Source organism: Rhinoderma darwinii, chromosome 8 (genome assembly GCF_050947455.1).
Source record: "Rhinoderma darwinii isolate aRhiDar2 chromosome 8, aRhiDar2.hap1, whole genome shotgun sequence".
In the NCBI taxonomy this organism is placed as follows: domain Eukaryota; kingdom Metazoa; phylum Chordata; class Amphibia; order Anura; family Rhinodermatidae; genus Rhinoderma; species Rhinoderma darwinii.
In genome coordinates, this window is record NC_134694.1 from 76,905,596 (window position 1) to 76,925,398 (window position 19,803).

At 44.1% G+C, this 19,803-nt stretch overlaps 1 protein-coding gene across 8 annotated transcripts in view; it reads left to right on the plus strand.

Annotated features, from left to right (window-relative positions):
• The window catches only part of XIAP (X-linked inhibitor of apoptosis), a 115,900-nt gene that overhangs the window by 51,522 nt on the left and 44,575 nt on the right, over positions 1-19,803 (plus strand). For 4 of the 8 annotated variants that reach the window (XM_075835778.1, XM_075835777.1, XM_075835776.1 and 1 more), the window contains exon 1: positions 10,879-10,973. The exons of 1 other annotated variant lie outside the window; for it this stretch is intronic. The gene's annotated coding sequence lies outside the window, so the exon portion shown is untranslated. Of the gene's footprint in view, positions 1-10,877; positions 10,974-11,458; positions 11,532-19,803 lie in introns of those variants that run through there. 3 more of the 8 variants (XM_075835774.1, XM_075835781.1, XM_075835773.1) reach the window with 2 other exon arrangements.

Genomic DNA, 19,803 nt, shown 5'->3' on the forward strand with positions numbered 1-19,803 from the left:
GAAGCGGAAGGCAGACACAAGGAGAAGAGAACCTCCTCAGTTTCTTCCTGGCACGAAGGTCTGGCTGTCCTCCAGGAATATTCGACTGAGGGTGCTGTTGTACAAATTTGCTCCGAGGTTCCTCGGTCCCTTCGAGACGAGATCCTGCAGCAGATTAATCCTGTCGCCTAAAAGCTTCAGCTGCCTCGTACCCTCAAGATCCCCAACTCCTTTCATGTTTCTCTCCTGAAACCAGTGGTTCTGAACCGCTTTACCAAGACCCCTAGCCCTGCGGTTGCCTCCAGCGGCCCTCCAGACACCTTCGAGGTTAAGGAGATCTTGGACACCAAGAGTGAGAGCAAAGACTTTTTATTTGGTGCATTGGAGGGGGTTTGGTCCTGAAGAGAGGTCTTGTGAGCCAGAGGAGAACCTCAATGCCCCTACTCTTCTGAAGAAGTTTCTCTTTCGCTCTGGTCCCAAGAAGAGGGGGCGTAAGAGGGGGGATACTGTCATGTCCGTGGCACCAGACGTGGCGAATGATATCAGGAGTGGCAGGTGACACCAGATGTGGCGTATGTCAGCATGCGTGGCAGATGGCACTGTCATGTCCGTGGCTGCGGGCCGTCAGGTTCACTCTCTCCCTGACCGCCGCAGCCATGGGTCGGCGAGCGCTGGCCCCAGTCTCCTCCTCAGGAGACGCCAGTGCTCACTTCCACTCACCTTGGCCGGATCCCGTAGGGTGCGCGTGCAGGCTCATGCCCGCTCTTAAAGGGGCAGCGTGCGCACCGGACTTTAATGAAGTATTAGCCCATGAGTGCCCTGGACTATAAGAGAGGTTCAGCCCCTTGCTTCTATGCCTGAGCGTTGTTGTCGTACCCTAAGTTTGTCTATGAGATGGTCTCCTAGTGTGTTCCTGTTCCTGTATCCCGTGCTATCCTGGTTGTGTGCCGTGCTGAGCCAGAGTCGTGCTGTGTTGTATACCACGCCTGTTCTGCTTCACCACGCCTGAAGTCTGCCTGCTACCTAGTCCCAGCCGAGCCTGCCTTGCTACTGTCTGAGCTGTCACAGGTACCCTATATGAACTATAAACTTTAACCTGCGCCCTGTTGGCCAGCTGCCATACCGCCAAGGCGGTACCGCCTAGTGGGTGCACGAACCCTACGTGACAGGCACAACACAAGTCCGACACTAGATATGGCTCGGAAACAAACACAGCACGGGATAGGGTTACACTGGGAGCAGGTTAGAAGTAAGGGGACGTTGGCAATACGAGCATGGGTAGACAACAACAACGCTCTGGCAAGGAGGGCAGAGCTGTTTTTATAGTCCAGGGTGATTTGGGGAAAGTTTAGTAAGTGCGCGTGCTGGCCCTTTAAGGCCGGGGACGAGCGCGCATGCGCACCCTAATACTAGGTCCAGGACAGGAAGGCCGCACAAGCTGGCGTCTCCGATGAGGGAGACGCTGAGAGGTGGCCAGGAGGTTGCGGTCGCGGCCGTCCGACGATGGGGAGCTGCAGCGGTACGCGGCCGCAGTCATTACATGTCCTAAGGACGCAGATACTATTGAATGTAGCGTTGCTACCACTGTAGCAGCCATAAAAGCTGCTAACGGCGCCACCTGGCATGGGAAGCCCCGTCCCGGCAGGGGGCAAGGGTGTCCTCATGCCCACACCAACACAAGCAGGGGAAGGGAGCCAGCGCAGCACCCCCTTCCACCTGCTGGAGTGACTAAATAATGTAATTTTACGAGACTAGACAGATTTCATGCCTGGAAAAACAACAGATATAAATATTAGAATTCTTCTTAATATTGATGCTGCTAAACCTGATTCTCAACTCGTACTTTCATTACATATCTGTAAGGTGATTAAATCTGTCGAATGGCCGTATGGATGGGAGGTCCTCAGCGTTATCAACTGGTACTAATTTCCTTGCTTGTAATTTCCTTGCTTGGGTACAACTATATATACAACCCCTAGAGCTAGAGTTTGGACCAGCCTTGATGTTTCTGATTCATGCTCCCTACAAGGTGGCACAAAAGAAGGCTGCCCCCTATTATTTGCACTCACAGTTGACCTCCTGGCAGCAGCAATTAGACAGTCGTCTAGAGCTCACATGTGGGGCATGGATTTCTGTCACGTTCCCCTCTCCCGGTAACCAGCGGCGCTGTGTGCTCGGTGGCTCTGAATGCATGGAGAGAGAGCGGCCCTTCATTATGAGCTTGATGGCGTTGATAACCAGGAGAATAGAGCGGTGCTTTATTGTGTTTGTTGGCGCTGAACACTAAGCGGCACTGTGTTGTGTACTTGTCAAGAACAAAATGTAGCACTGCACTTTTTCCTGGTGTTCAGTGCTAACATGCTTATAATGAAGCACCACTCTCTCTCCTGGTGATTAGCGCCACCATCACCACAGGTATAAAGTAAGCCACCATCACCACAGGTATTGTAATGACAGGGAGGAAGACAGACAGGTGAGCCCTAATCTACCCGCCACTCAGTCTCTGCCTACTTGCAACGACCCGTCCTAAGCGACGGGGTACAACTGGGCGACGGTCCCTGTGCTCAGTAAGTGCAAGACAGACAAACAGACAAGGGTACACAGAAGCTAGGGAAACGGGGCAGATGCCCACGGAGACACCGTGAGCAACAAGAGTAGTGAACGAGCCGAGTCAAACCAGGAGAGAACGAGGTACAAAACGCTGAGCAGGAGAGTGGTCAGAAAGCCAAGGTCAATAACAAGCAGAGGATGAGTAGTACAAGCAGCAGCAGCAAGCCAGGAAACAAGCATAGAAGAATCACAGGCAAAGGAGGAACAGAAAAGGCAGGTATAAATAGACAGTGGGCGGGGGCTAGCTCCGTCTGGCCAGGCTGTGATAGGCTCTCCCACTCCTAAGCCTGCCATCCTGAGTGGTGGAAGATGGAGTCAGTCTCACAGACATAGGAGCAGGTGCAGACTGATTGCCCGCGGGCGTCGACACAGAAGCGGTGTCTGGCAAATCCTTTACAGATATAAAGTAAGTTATAAGTTACTTTAGAAATCAATGCCACTGTGGCAAAGATTTCAAGCTCCTGGGCACCACCAAGGAAATCTCTGACAGCTCTTTTTCCTATGTACACCATACCTAAGGAAATCTCTGGCTGCTCTCTCTCCCATGTGTACCCCTCAAGCTGGGGTTCAGTAGCCACGGTCTCGCCTATGTGCACTCCTTCCCCAAGCTGGTATTCAGGACCTCTCTCTCTTGTGTACAGCCCCCCAAGCTGATGTTCATTATCTGCTTTCTCTATCATGTGTGCAGCCCCCCTAAGCTGGTGTACAGTAGCCGCTCTCTCCTTTATGCATCCCCCTACCCAATCTGGTGTTCTGTAGCCACTCCTTCTCCCCTTCGTATATATTTCCACCAAGCTGGTGTTCAGTAGTTTCTCTTAGTATATTTACTAAATGTAAGTTTAATTAGCTTATTAATTGGTTTATGCACTGCATCACACTGGTCTGCGCAAGCGTCCCGTTCAGAGGCTATGCAGTACTCCGTCCGTCGTGCGGACAGTGCAAGGTAAGTACCATATTTTTTTTGGGGGGGGGGGGTGTGGCAATATACAGGGGGGATTGCTGTGTAGCACTATATACAAGGGGGGCTGTGAGGCACTATATGCAAGGGAGGGGCGCTATGTGGCACTATATACAAGGAAGCGGCACTTTGTGCCACTGTATAAAAGGGAGAGGGGCTGTGTGGCACTATATACAAGGGGGTGGTTGTGTGCCTCTTTATACAAGGGGGGCTTTCTAGCACTATATACAAGGGAGGGGGCTGGTGGCACTATATACAAGGGGGGCTGTGTGGCACCATAGACAAGGGGGGATGCGTGGTGCTTTCTACGGGGGCTGTGTGTGGCGCAATCTACACTGTGTGGCACTATCTACTAAGGAGGGGCTGTGTCCGTGTGGCACTGTATACAAGGGAGGGGGCAGTGGCACTATATACAAGGGACGGGGGCTATGAGGCACTATATACAAGGGGGATGACTGTGGCACTATCTACAGGGGGGGCTGTGTGTGGAGCTATCTACAAGGGGCATAAAGGGGGCATTACTGCTGTGGGGGCACAAGAGGCATGGTTACTGATGGGGCACTTTTATTGTGTCGAGCACTGAGGGATCATTATTACCATCCGGGGCACTGTAGATTCTGAGTTTGTTTAGGGGATGGGGTATAGGTGTGGAGGATGCTGGAAAAGCTAGAAACCAACATGCCTGCGTGTCAAATTCTGCAGAGACGAGTTGTGCCTGGAATAAGTTGTCATAGTGGTATGGGCCGGATGGAGAAAAAAGGGAAAGTGAACGACTCTAATCAGAGAAGACATCACCTGTGAGTCACTAGATAGAAAGGTGCTGTAATTACTTATATTGTCTGCAGAGCTACTGTGTATAACTGGCATCTACCACTATATGGTCACTATATGGTGGTAATATTGGTCTTTGTATCGTGTTTTTTATTCTGTGACAGTATGGGGGTATTATTCAGTCATTATGTGGCTATGGTGTGGTGGTATTATTCAGTAACAGTATAGGGGTATTATTCAGTCACTATGTGATTATGGTGTGGTGGTATTATTCAGTAACAGTATGGGGGTATTATTCAGTCACTATGTGGTTATGGTGTGGCGATATTATTCAGTAACAGTACAGGGGTATTATTCAGTCACTATGTGGTTATGGTGTGGTGGTATTATTCAGTAACACTATGGGGGTAATATTAAGTCTCTATGGGGTTATGGTGTGGTGGTATTATTCAGTAACAGTATGGGGTATTATTCAGTCACTATGTGGTTATGGTGTGGCAATATTTTTCAGTAACAGTACATGGGTATTATTCAGTCAATATGGGGTTATGGTGTGTTAGTATTATTCGGTAACAGTATGGGGTATTATTCAGTCACTATGTGGTTATGGTGTGGCGATATTATTCAGTAACAGTACAGGGGTATTATTCAGTCACTATGTGGTTATGGTGTGGTGGTATTATTCAGTAACACTATGGGGGTATTATTAAGTCTCTATGGGGTTATGGAGTGGTGGTATTATTCAGTAACAGTATGGGGTATTATTCAGTCACTATGTGGTTATGGTGTGGCGATATTTTTCAGTAACAGTACAGGGGTATTATTCAGTCACTATGTGGTTATGGTGTGACGGTATTATTCAGTAACAGTATGGGGTATTATTCAGTCACTATGTGGTTATGGTGTGGCGATATTATTCAGTAACATTACAGGAGTATTATTCACCATTTTGCTATGGTGTGATGTTATTATATCAGTAACAGAATTGGGTATTATTCAGTCACTATGTGATTATGGTCTGGTGGTATTATTCAATAACACTATGGGGGTAATATTAAGTCTCTATGGGGTTATGGTGTGGTGGTATTATTCAGTAACAGTATGGGGTATTATTCAGTCACTGTGGTTATGGTGTGGCAATATTATTCAGTAACAGTACAGGGGTATTATTCAGTCACTATGTAGTTATGGTGTGGTGGTATTATTCAGTAACACTATGGGGGTAATATTAAGTCTCTATGGGGTTATGGTGTGGTGGTATTATTCAGTAACAGTATGGGGTATTATTCAGTCACTATGTGGTTATGGTGTGGCAATATTTTTCAGTAACAGTACAGGGGTATTATTCAGTCACTATGGGGTTATGGTGTGGTAGTATTATTCAGTAACAGTATGGGGTATTATTCAGTCACTATGTGGTTATGTTGTGGCGATATTATTCAGTAACAGTACAGGGGTATTATTCAGTCACTATGTGGTTATGGTGTGATGGTATTATTCAGTAACACTATGGGGGTATTATTAAGTCTCTCTAGGGTTATGGTGTGGTGGTATTATTCAGTAACAGTATGGAGTATTATTCAGTCACTATGTGGTTATGGTGTGGCAATATTTTTCAGTAACAATACAGGGGTATTATTCAGTCACTATGTGGTTATGGTGTGGCGGTATTATTCAGTAACAGTATGGGGTATTATTCAGTCACTATGTGGTTATGGTGTGGCGATATTATTCAGTAACAGTACAGGGGTATTATTCAGTCACTATGTGGTTATGGTGTGGTGGTATTATTCAGTAACACTATGGGGGTAATATTAAGTCTCTATGGGGTTATGGTGTGGTGGTATTATTCAGTAACAGTATGGGGTATTATTCAGTCACTATGTGGTTATGGTGTGGCAATATTTTTCAGTAACAGTACATGGGTATTATTCAGTCAATATGGGGTTATGGTGTGTTAGTATTATTCGGTAACAGTATGGGGTATTATTCAGTCACTATGTGGTTATGGTGTGGCGATATTTTTCAGTAACAGTACAGGGGTATTATTCAGTCACTATGTGGTTATGGTGTGACGGTATTATTCAGTAACAGTATGGGGTATTATTCAGTCACTATGTGGTTATGGTGTGGCGATATTATTCAGTAACATTACAGGAGTATTATTCACCATTTTGCTATGGTGTGATGTTATTATATCAGTAACAGAATTGGGTATTATTCAGTCACTATGTGATTATGGTCTGGTGGTATTATTCAATAACACTATGGGGGTAATATTAAGTCTCTATGGGGTTATGGTGTGGTGGTATTATTCAGTAACAGTATGGGGTATTATTCAGTCACTGTGGTTATGGTGTGGCAATATTATTCAGTAACAGTACAGGGGTATTATTCAGTCACTATGTAGTTATGGTGTGGTGGTATTATTCAGTAACACTATGGGGGTAATATTAAGTCTCTATGGGGTTATGGTGTGGTGGTATTATTCAGTAACAGTATGGGGTATTATTCAGTCACTATGTGGTTATGGTGTGGCAATATTTTTCAGTAACAGTACAGGGGTATTATTCAGTCACTATGGGGTTATGGTGTGGTAGTATTATTCAGTAACAGTATGGGGTATTATTCAGTCACTATGTGGTTATGTTGTGGCGATATTATTCAGTAACAGTACAGGGGTATTATTCAGTCACTATGTGGTTATGGTGTGATGGTATTATTCAGTAACACTATGGGGGTATTATTAAGTCTCTCTAGGGTTATGGTGTGGTGGTATTATTCAGTAACAGTATGGAGTATTATTCAGTCACTATGTGGTTATGGTGTGGCAATATTATTCAGTAACATTACTGGGGTATTATTCAGTCTCTATTTTGCTATGGTGTGGTGTTATTATATCAGTAACAGAATGGGGTATTATTCAGTCACTATGTGGTTATGGTGTGGCGATATTTTTCAGTAACAGTACAGGGGTATTATTCAGTCACTATGTGGTTATGGTGTGATGGTATTATTCAGTAACACTATGGGGGTATTATTAAGTCTCTCTAGGGTTATGGTGTGGTGGTATTATTCAGTAACAGTATGGAGTATTATTCAGTCACTATGTGGTTATGGTGTGGCGACATTATTCAGTAACATTACTGGGGTATTATTCAGTCTCTATTTTGCTATGGTGTGGTGTTATTATATCAGTAACAGAATGGGGTATTATTCAGTCACTATGTGTTTATGGTGTGTCGATATTATTCAGTAACAGTATAGGGGTATTATTCAGTCTCTATGTGGTTATGGTGTGGCGATATTATTCAGTAACAGTATAGGGGTATTATTCAGTCACAATGTGGCTATGGTGTGGTGGTATTATTTAGTAACAGTATGGGGGTATTAGTATGGGGGCATTATTCAGTCACTATGTCGTTATGGTGTGGTGATATTATTCAGTAACAGTATGGGGGTATTATTCAGTCACTATGTGGCTATGGTGTGGTGGTATTATTCAGTAACAGTATGGGGGTATTAGTATGGGGGCATTATTCAGTCACTATGTGGTTATGGTGTGGTGATATTATTCAGTAACAGTATAGGGGTATTATTCAGTAACTATGTGGTTATGGTGTGGCGATATTATTCAGTAAAGTATGGGGGTATTATTCAGTCACTATGTGGCTATGGTGTGGTGGTATTATTCAGTAACAGTATGGGGGTATTAGTATGGGGGCATTATTCAGTCACTATGTGGTTATGGTGTGGTGATATTATTCAGTAACAGTATAGGGGTATTATTCAGTCACTATGTGGTTATGGTGTGGCGATATTATTCAGTAACAGTACAGGGGTATTATTCAGTCACTATGTGGTTATGGTGTGACGGTATTATTCAGTAACAGTATGGGGGTATTAGTCAGCCACTATGTGGTTATGGTGTGGCGATATTATTCAGTAACTGTATGGGGGTATTATTCAGTCACTATGTGGCTATGGTGTGGTGGTATTATTCAGTAACAGTATGGGGGTATTATTCAGTCACTATGTGGCTATGGTGTGGTGGTATTATTCAGTAACAGTATGGGGGTATTAGTATGGGGGTATTATTCAGTCACTATGTGGTTATGGTGTGGTGGTATAATTTGGAACTTATAATGTATTATTATTGGTAATATTGGTATTATAATAGTAAGTTGTGTTCAGTAATAGTATGCAGGTAATATTTCATCTGGTATAGTGGTCTGATTTAATAACTGTGTATATGTATATAGATAATTTTCTGTGTGAGAGGGGGGACACATGCTTTGGGACTTACAACACTCCTGGACGCGCTAGAAATAGGCGATGCAGTTCTCTGTACACCGCCTTCTGAATTGACTGCATTATTGAAACAGTAAGGCCCCATGCACACAAACGTAAAAACGCCCGTAATTACGGCCCCATAGACTTCTATTGGCCACGGGTACCTCCCCGTATGCTTACGGGAAGGTGCCCGGGCCGTTGAAAAATATAGAACATGTCCTATTTTAGGCCGTAATTACGGCACGGGCTGGCCCATAGAAGTCTATGGGGCTCCCGTAATTACGGGTGACTACGTGTGTGCACCCATAATTACGGGAGAGTTGCTTTGCGACGTCAGTGGATAGTCACTGTCTAGGGTGCTGAAAGAGTTAACTGATTGGCAGTTACTCTTTCAGCACCAGGGACAGTGACTACCGATCACAATATTAAGCAACGTGTAAAAAAAATAGAAGTTCATACTTACCCAGAACTTCCTGCTTCTTCCTCCAGTCCGGCCTCCCGGGATGACGTTTCAGCCCATGTGACCGCTGCAGCCAATCACAGGCCAATCACAAGCTGCAGCGCTCACATGGACTGCCGCGTCATCCAGGGAGGTCGGGCTGGATGTCGAAAGAGGGACGCGACACCAAGACAACGGCCGGGTAAGTATTAATTTATTTTACTTTTACCTCGGAAAGGGCTGCCCCTTCTCTCTATCCTGCACTGATAGAGAAGGGGCTGCCGATTAGTGCAGTGTAAACGTGCCCGTAAATACGGGTGGAAGACTGGTGACACCGGACCCGTATTTACGGGCACGGGTCCGTAAATACTGGTGCAATACGGGTCGAATACGTGTGACCAAGGACCCGTATTTACGCCAGTATTTACGGGAGGGAAAAAATAAGTTTGTGTGCATGAGGCCTAAGGGTGTGTTCACTTCAGCATTCGGTTTCCGTTGATGGGTTTCGTCAGACCTTTCCATCGGAGGAACCCATTAATGGAAAGGCAAATGGAAAAATAGCTTCCGTTTGCATTACCATTGATTTCAATGGTAATGTTTCCGTTGCAAATGATTTCCGTTCGTCTCCGTTCTTTAAGTTTTCCGTTTTTTTGACAGAGTCGAAGTCGATTGCGCTATTGTTTTCACCAAAAAAAACGAAACCTTAGGGAACGGACACAAATGGAAACCATTTGCAACAGAAATATTACCATTGAAATCAATGGTAATACAAACGGAAAGCTATGGTTTACGTTTGGTTTGCGTTTATGGGTTCCCCTGAGGGAATGGTCTGACAGAAGCCATCAATGGAACCCCGACGCAGAAGTGAACAGGCCCTGATTCGGAATTTGGGTCGCCAATTAAAACTTTGCCCAGGGCCACACTTTGTCTAAAACCGGCGCTGGTCAGGACTATCTGATGTGGGATTGCACCTGTGTGTCCATGACATGACCATGGTGACCAAGAAAACAGTGAACGTTCCTACTTTAAAATCGTGAGAAATTAATACAGAATGTTTATTGGAAAATTGTATACGTTTTAGGCCCCATGCACACGACCATGCCCGTAAACGCGGCCCACGATTGCAGACACAGTATGTGAGCACGGCGCGTAAAACACGAAAAAGCGGACATGCTCCATAATTCCCGGCAGTTCTACGGCACGGACACACATCCATAGCGATACGGAAAGGTGTCTGCTGCCAATGGAACTGAATGGGTCCGGTCCGCGGTTTTACGGTCGTGGGCATGGGGCCTTAATCATTAAAAAAAAATAATAATTTGTGAAAACCAGACAAACCTTTAAATGACAAATCACACCCATGTTTTTACCAGTGCTGGTTTTGTGGTGTTTTTTTCCTCATTGTTGTGAATTGTGTAAACTAACGTAAAAAACAAAAACACCACAGCAGCACGTGTAAATACACCGTGAACATGGCCGTGGAAAAGGCGGCCACACTAATCGTCTGACTGTCCTTTTGGCCGATAGCATTACATGTATTTATGACCAAGAGAGAAAAAAAAAGAAGAGAGAACAACCATAGTTTTACAGTGGCTGTTTAGTCGTTGATCTGCAGATGATATAGGTTACGGCCAATTACTGGCTACAAATCTAATAACGACCGATAATCGGGATAACAATGGAAATCGGCCATGTATTAGGTATAAACCAACTATTAGGTTTCCTTTGAAAGTAGACGGGTAAAGTTTCTGATAAGCACTGCCCCTTCCCTGTGCTTCTAGTTTGACGCCATTAGGTGGCAGTATTCGTTTAGCAGACATCTGCGTAGCAGGAAATGCCTGGTATGTAACACGACTAGTACTTCCAGGTGGCCAATAATCGCTTCCCGATCTCCTTAACAGGGAAGTCCTCCGCTTGTAGACTGTAAGTCCTCTGCTCATACAACCTGTGCGGTGTGCATCAGTCGGCCGTATATACCTAAATGTATACTGTACTGTGTAGCAGACGTGAGCGATGTTTGCACCGACATGCAGGTTGCCTGTGGTTGGTCGTGTTTTGTGACACCCAGTACTGGCTAATGACCTACACATCAGTGTAACCTGATGAGTACTGGCGGATCATGGGCTGCAGAAGGGGATCTAGATACGCTAGATAATAATTCCTAGTGTTATGTACTGCAGATACCTCCCATACACGCCCCGTGTCTTCCTGCTGTTCGCATACTATATGCATTGTACGTGCGTAGACTGGGACATTTCGCCCCCCCATATCACTTTTGGCCACTCCTTATGCCTCTAACCTAATTTTTATAGTCTTGTATAACCACGTGGGCTGCTCTGGAGGGATCACTCTACATAGTAACGCTGTGTCACGGGCCCTCCCGTTCTGTTATTAGTAATGTGACTCTTGGAGGTGAGTGGAGAACACGGCTTCCTGCGGCTCTGCAAGTGTCAGACTATTTGCGGCTTTCCAAACCTATTGGTAAGTGTGATCAGGGGCAGAGGTTATGTCACAGTCCGCGGCTCATTGTATAGACTATCAGGACTATAAAAAGGCTGGAATACACTTACTATTTCACTCTAGAAGACGTGATCCTTATCTGACAAAAAGAGGTGTAGCTGAGAGGAGTATTTGGTATTAGTTTAGTATGGAAGAATTTATGAAGCAAAAGTCACAAATGTGGAGAATGTAAAAATTGCGCTATAATTTGTGACTAAGTCAGCACGTTTTTTTTTAAAGACAGGAAATAGCACAAATTGTAGCTGAATTTTGGGGAAAATGTATTAAGACTGGTGGTTTATGCTTAAAGAGGCTCTGTCACCACATTATAAGTGGCCTATATTGTACATGATGTGATCCGCGCTGTAATGTAGATTACAGCAGTGTTTTTAATTTAGAAAAACGATCATTTTTGTGTTATGACCTATATTCGCTTTATGCTAATGAGTTTCTCAATGGACAATTGGGCGTGTTTTACTTTTTGACCAAGTGGGCGTTGTACAGAGGAGTGTATGACGCTGACCAATCAGTGACCAATCAGCGTCATAAACTTCTCTCCATTTATACAGCACATAGCGATATAGCTATATCGCTATGTGCAGCCTCATACACACACCATAGCGCTACTGCAGTGTCCTGACAATGAATATACATTACCTCCAGCCAGGATGTGATGTGTATTCAGAATCCTGACATTTCGCTAACGTTTCTGTGAGATTTACAGCAAGGCAAGCGTAATCTCGCGAGATTACGCTGTAAACTGTCATTTAAAACGAGATTATGCTTGCCTTGCTGTAAATCTCACACAAACGTTAGCGAAGTGTCAGGATTCTGAATAGACATCACGTCCTGGCTGGAGGTAATGTATATTCACTGTCAGGACACTGCAGTAACATTAATGTGGGTGTATGTGGCTGCACATAGCGATATAGCTATGTGCTGTGTCAATGAATGGGGAGAAGTGTATGACGCTGATTGGTCAGCGTCATACACTCCACTCCACAACGTCCACTTGGTCAAAAAGTAGAACTCGGCCAATTGTCCATTAAGAAAGTCATTAGCATAAAACTAATATAGGTCATAACTCAGTCAAAAATGATCGTTTTTCGAAATAAAAAACACTGCTGTAATCTACATTATAGTGCCGATCCCATCATGTACAAGGTAGGCCACTTATAATGGGGTGACAGAGCCTCTTTAAAGAGGCTCTGTCACCAGAATATAAGTGCCCTATCTCCTACATAATCTGATCGGCGCTGTAATGTAGGTGACAGCAGTGTTTTTTATTTAGAAAAACGATCTATTTTCACCACGTTAGGAGCGATTTTAGCTTTATGCTAATGACTTTCTTAATGCCCAACTGGGCGTGTTTTTACTTTTGACCAAGTCGGGGTTGTACAGAGGAGTGTATGACGCTGACCAATCAGCGTCATACACTTCTCTCCATTCATTTACTCAGCGCATTGGGATCCTGCTAGATCACTGATCACTATGTGCAGTCACTTACTTACACATTAACATTACTGAAGTGTCTGGACAGTGAATAGATATTCCTTCCAGCCAGGACGGGATGTCTATTCACAATCCCGACACTTCGGTAACGTTTGTGTGGGACTTACAGCAGAGCAAAGCGTAATCTCGCTGTAACCTGTCATTTACAGCGTGATCTTGTGAGATTACGCTTGCTCTGCTGTAAATTCCACACAAACATTACCGAAGTGTCGGGATTGGGAATAGACATCTCGTCCTGGCTGGAAGCAATGTCTATTCACTGTCAGGAAACTGCAGTAACGTTAATGTGTAAGTGACTGCACATACTGATCTAGCAGGATCTCTATGCGCTGATTAAATGAATGGAGAAAAGTGTATGACGCTGATTGGTCAGCGTCATACACTCCTCTGTACAACGCCCACTTGGTCAGAAGTAAAAACACGCCCAGTTGGGCATTAAGAAAGTAATTAGCATAAAGCTAAAATCGCTCCTAACGTGGTGAAAATAGATCGTTTTTCGAATTAAAAAGCACTGCTGTCACCTACATTACAGCGCCGATCACATTATGTAGGAGATAGGGCACTTATAATGTGGTGACAGAGCCTCTTTAAAGGGATTATCAGGGGACCAAAAATTGCTTTGCATTTATCTTTTTATGTAAAAAGAAGTCACTTACTAATATTTTTTAATAAAACATTCAGTAGTAAATGGTGCAGTTCAAACCCGGTGAAATGTTCCCGGAAGTCCTGGAGCTTTTCTAATATTGAAGATGTGCCGACACAGCCCTACGTGACTGAGGGCTTTCTTCCTGTACTGTTTGTGTAGGCGTGTTATCAATGGCATGACCGCAAGGGGCTGTCACATTGCCTGTTGCTGGAGTCCATGAGCAGAGCATCAGCTAGCGCTTTGCTCTGGATTCCAGAACTGCTCCCGACATTTGCTCAGTGGCTTCAGGGGTTCCTATTGCTGGAGTTCCGGAGCAGAGAATCAGCTGACGCTCTGCCCGGGGACTCCAGCACTGCTGCCAACCTCACTGTCCATATATGGGTGGTGATGTCGGCAGCAGTACTGAAGTCCCCGAGCAGAGCATCATTGTCCTTATATGGATAGTGACGTTGGCAGCAGTGCTGGAGTCTCCGGGCAGAGCATCACCTGATGATCTGCCTGGGGACTCCCGTACTGCTGCCGACGTCAACGTCCATATATTGACAGAGACGTCAACAGCAGTATGGGAGACCCCAGGCAGAGCATCAGCTGATGCTCGGGGACTCCAGCGATAGGAAACCAATGAAGTCACTGTCCATATATGGAGAGTGACGTTGGCAGCAGTAGTGGAGTCCATGAGCAGAGCATCAGCTGATGCTCTGCCTGGGGTCTCCCGTACTGCTGCCGACGTCACTGTCCATATATGGACCGTGACATTGGCAGCAATGCTGGAGTCCTCAGGCAGAGCACCAGCTGATTCTCTGCTCGGGAACTCCAGCTATAGGAAACCCCTGAAGTCGCTGACCAAACGTTGGGAGCAGTTCTGGAGTCCCAAGCAAAGCGCTAGCTGATGCTCTGCTCGGGGACTCCAGCATTGCTGCCAACGTCGCTGTCCATAAATGTTTACGGGCACGGCCGTATTCATGGGGCCTAAATGTGTTGCATCTTATGCCAACTTTTCTTTCTATTAAGACTGGTATATTAATTCCCTGCCAATGACTGCTCTACCTTGAATTCATAGTTTCACAGTCATTCAGGAAATTACAGTAATTTCTCGGTTTAGGTAACAGAAGAATTTGATTGTGCTGATTTCTCTGCTAGGGGACAAAAAACAATGCCACATATCATAGCAGTCAGTAGTTGGTGTATGCACACTTGTAGGTTTTGTTCAGTTTTTTTGATCTAGGTTTTTGAAAGCAAAGGCAGGTGTAGATCATAAAAGGAGAAAGTATAAAGAACAGATACTTCTCTTTTGAATCCATTCCTGGTTTTGACTTCAAAAACGACATTAAAAAAATCCTGATCAAAACCTCCATCTGAAAACACAACCGTAATGGGATTCAGACTGCACACTGTAGATCTGAAGTGAGGTGCAGGAGGGTGACGTTGGAATTGATCAGATCGCTCCACTAAACCAACTTATTTTTTTTTTCATAAAGGATTATGGAATAGTATAAGCCACTTCCTTACACTGGTGAATGTGTATCGGAACTACATCTAAAAAAGAAATAAAGCTGAAGCAGAAAATAATTCCTCTTTTTTTTGTGGAAGAATCTGAAATCCCCGGTTTGCACATTGGGGAAGTTGTCAAAAATTCTGTTTTCTAATTAGGTGTAACTTTTTTTTTTTGACACGTTGGGGATTTATCAAAGGGTTATTCCCATCTCTGAGATTTTATTTGAAAGCCACAGGATATGCCATAAATGTCCAATAGATGCATGTCCCACCTCTGGGACCCGCACTCATCTCTGTAATGGGGCCTCCTGACCCCCAGCCTACCTTGTCCTGCTGATGCTGGGTTCCGACGGGTTCCAGAGGTGGGACCCAGATCTATTGTACATTTATGGCATATCCTGTGACTATGCTATAAATGTCAGAGATGGGAGTACCAAAACACCATATGAACAGTAGTTGCGCTAGGCTGTCCTTGTTTTAAAGATTTTTTTGGCAATTAGGACCACCTCTATTCATATGCAATATTAGGGCACAAAAACATGTCTGGTACTCCCTCCTCTATTAACTATTCTAAAGGACTCCAAGCCACCCGGTATGACTTTGAATTCAATGTACACCATTGCAGCTGGAATTAGACCTTATTGGGCTCAGACAGTTTTGGCCTTCAAGAAGCATTCGTTTTTTGCCGTTCTGCGTCTGTAGAAGGGATGTCACGATACCAGAATTTGGACTTCGATACCAATACTTTGTGTAATATTGCGATACTCGATACCAAAACGATACTTTTGCCAACAATAATAATAATAAAAAAAAGTTCTTCCGTTTTCTGATGTGAGGCACGTGGTGTGATGAATTTTGAACCTTCACGTGCCTCCCATTAATAGTAATTAACCCCATCATGTTCCTCAGTCATAATGGACAACAATGGGTTAATGTGTGAGGTACATGATGGGGGTAATTACTATTAATGTGAGGCACATGGAGGTTCAAAATTCATGATTCCTCGTGCCTCATTAATAAGTGAAAGAAAGCAGTTTTTTTATTTTATAACAGCGTAAACATGAATGACGCTATAAATGTCTTATTACGGTCGCGACGATACCGAATGTGTATATTTTATGTATCGAGACTTATTTTTATTATTTTTATAGTGTTTTTTTTTTTTTATTTAACATTATTTATTTTACTTTTTTATTTTTAAACTTTGATGTACTATATCTATATGCCAGTACATTAGCCTATTTACGTATAGTACACAGGCAGTTGTTAGGACCTAAGTATGCCCTAACAGGAAATATGGTCAGACAGCCCTGGGATCCTTCAATGGACCCTGGGCTGTCTCCCATATATGGTATGGGATTTCCCTGTGACGCGATCCAAAGGGCATCTCCCCATCTAATTTTCCCCTGATTGCTGCGGTCAGCTTTGATCGCAGCATTCAGGAGAATAGCGGCAGAGATGAGAGCTTTCTCGGATCTAAGTGCGCGCGTGGTCAGCATGAGGTGATGCAGCCGGCGCTGCACTAATGTGCGGCGGCGCAGGCACTGAAGACAGAACATGGGGGTGTTTTCCAGTGCGCCCGCCATGTTCTGTCTTCATATATATCATATTCTTATATATATATATATATATATATATATATATATATATATATATAAAAATTCTTTTTTTTTTAACTTGGGGAAATTATTATTTTTTTTTTAACTATCTACGGAATATTCAGATTAAAGTCTGTGTACACCTTTTTACATTTTAATAAAAAAATGTAATTCATTAAATCGTTGTGATTTGTGCAACTTTCTAAATACTTTTTATTAAAGATAATTCTTACCTTTGGAGATTCAGCTGCTTTGTATCCTGTATACACAGCAGCTATTTCTTGCGCTGAGACCTGAATCCGTCAGTTCAGTGGCACTGACGGGTTCAGTGACAGCCGGTCCTGCATGTAATAGAATTTAGATGTGGTCGGTGACCCGCTGACTGACCTGACGGATTCAGGCCTCAAAAGTATTTAGAAAGTTGCACAAAACACACTCACATTTTTTTTAAATAAAAAAATAAAAATGGATTTAAAAGGTGTACATAGCCTTTAAACATTATCACAGGAAAGCTTGTGATGAACCTTGTAGGCTTGGTAAGACAGTGCTGAACAGTCTCATCCATGGTGACTTAGTAATTAATCTAAGGTCACATGACTGTTTGGGCCAATCAGCAGTTAGTATTTAGCGGAAGCTGTTAAATTATGTATTCTAAGAGGGGCATATTCACATGTAAATTATTAGAAAATTATTAGAAAAAACAGCTGAGCATTTTACATATACCATAAACTATAATCGAGATGTCAACACGCCTGCGAGGCCACTGCTTTACCTCGTCTTCTATTCTCTGGAGTGCCAAACCTGTGTATATGTCATAAATGTCTCAGATGGTAATTGCCCTTTAATGGAGCAATCCGGGTAAAGCTGATGCATTGTGTTAAGAATGCAGGGCCTGTGGGGGCGGTGCGTGACACAAGGATTCAAAGAGCACTAGGAATAAGGGCTTCTCCACACACAACGGAATTGCTGTGTATTTTCAGTCCGGAATTGAAGACTGAAAATATTCAGCAGGATACACTAGCAGCAAAGTAGGTGAGACTTAACAAATCTCATCCACACGCTGCGAAAAATTCCCATCTGGAAATTGACCTGCGGTGCGTATTTTTCGTACAGTATGTCAATTCCTGCTGCAGAATGTAGACAGAAAATGGTGCGTTTTTTTTTCAATGCTGGGAGATGGTGATATCTCCTGAAAAACGCAGCAAAATCCGCACCATTTTCTGAAGTAAAAATACGCAGAATTGCTGCAGAAATTTTCTGCAGCGATTCCGTTACGTGTGGAGAAGCCCTAACGCAACAACAATTTTGTTTGGATTGCTCCTTTAACCCATTAATGACAGACAATTTTAGTTTTTTCATCTTCGTTTTTTTCCTATTATATTGTAATAGTTCTGACTTTTACTGACAAGGCGATACCGGTTTTGTAAATGTTTTCAGAAGTCCCCCTAGGAGACAGGAATCAGCGATCGTTGGATCGCTTACATTATATACTCCAATACTAATGTATTGCAGTATATCGTTATACTGACAATCTCCTAAGACGCCATGCCAGAGGCAGCACTTCATAGTTGTACAAAGATGGCAGACCTGAGGGCCTTCTTTAGGCCCTCAGACTGCCAAGACGACCATCGGCACCCCGCGATCACGTCGTGGGGGCCAATGGCACGTCAGAGGTGGCCGCTCCCCTGTTTCTAATGCCTCGGATGTCGCGATTGACCGTGTCATCTAAGGGGTCAAATGCGCGGAATCAAAGTGATCTGTGATTCCGCCCGTTGCAGTGAGGTGTCGGCTGTATCAGCATGCTTTAAACTTCCCCTAAACGGGCTGTCAATGAACGTGTACGTGGCATGTCGATAAGGGGTTACGTAACTGAACACAGAATTCATACAGCCCCACAGTCCCCCACATAACAGTACCCGACACAGTGTCCCCGATAACATTACCCACCACATAGTGCCCCCGATAACAGTGCATCAATAGTATTTACCTGTCCCTATTCTTGCAATCCGTACTGATCTCTATGAGAAGCTTGCGGCTGTAGTTTGCTAACTTTGCTTTTATAACCATGAGGACACAGATAGACATGTTTGTGTCCTGATGACTAAGGGCCGCACAGAACAGCATGGCGCGCTGTAGGTTGTGGACTCTTGTTCTAAAGTAGTTTTACACCCCTTAAATAAGGTTTGCACATAAAAAAACATTTTAAAGTGGTTGTCCCAATTAGAGCTTATGGATGTCATTGAAGAACCCCCTGCTTCCGTTCTGGCAGACTCCTGTATTGGATGGTCACCCTTTCATTTGGCCTCCAGCTGATTGTCAGGGGTTAGAGAAGCTGGGTCCACAGAGAACAGTTGATTGATGGGACTGCTTGTCTGGACATCCCCGTTAATTCACGTCAAAATAGATGTTTCTCTTGCTAATTATTATCTTATTCAACTTCAAGGGGTTTTCCCAGGAGAGACATTTATGACATATTCACAGGATATGTCATAAATGTCAGATAGATGCGGGTCCCGCCTCTGGGACCTGCACCTATCTCTATAACGGGGCCCCCTAAACCCGTTCTAGCTTTGTCCTATGTCGCTGACTCCCGGACACTTCCTGGTTATATGGTCGGGAGTTACGTAAACAGCGTAACAACCTGAGCTATGCTGTTTCCATAACTACCATTCAGTTCTATGTTGCTTACGAAACAGCGTAGCTCAGCGAGCTACACTGTTTACATAACTCACGACCATAATACCTTTTTCATGGTCGGAATTCACCTTATTCATCCGCAACACAGAGTGGCTAGACGGGGTTCCCCGTTCTAGAGATAGGTGCGGGGTCCCACAGGTGGGACCTGTGTCTATCTGACATTTGACATATCCTATTGATATGTCACAATTGTCCCTCATGGGAAAACCCCTTTAATTGATCCATGATTACCATTCTGCAAAATGTCTTAATCTATGAATTGGTTAAAGTAAGTTTTCTTTCAGTTAACTTCTTTTAATTCCTCCTG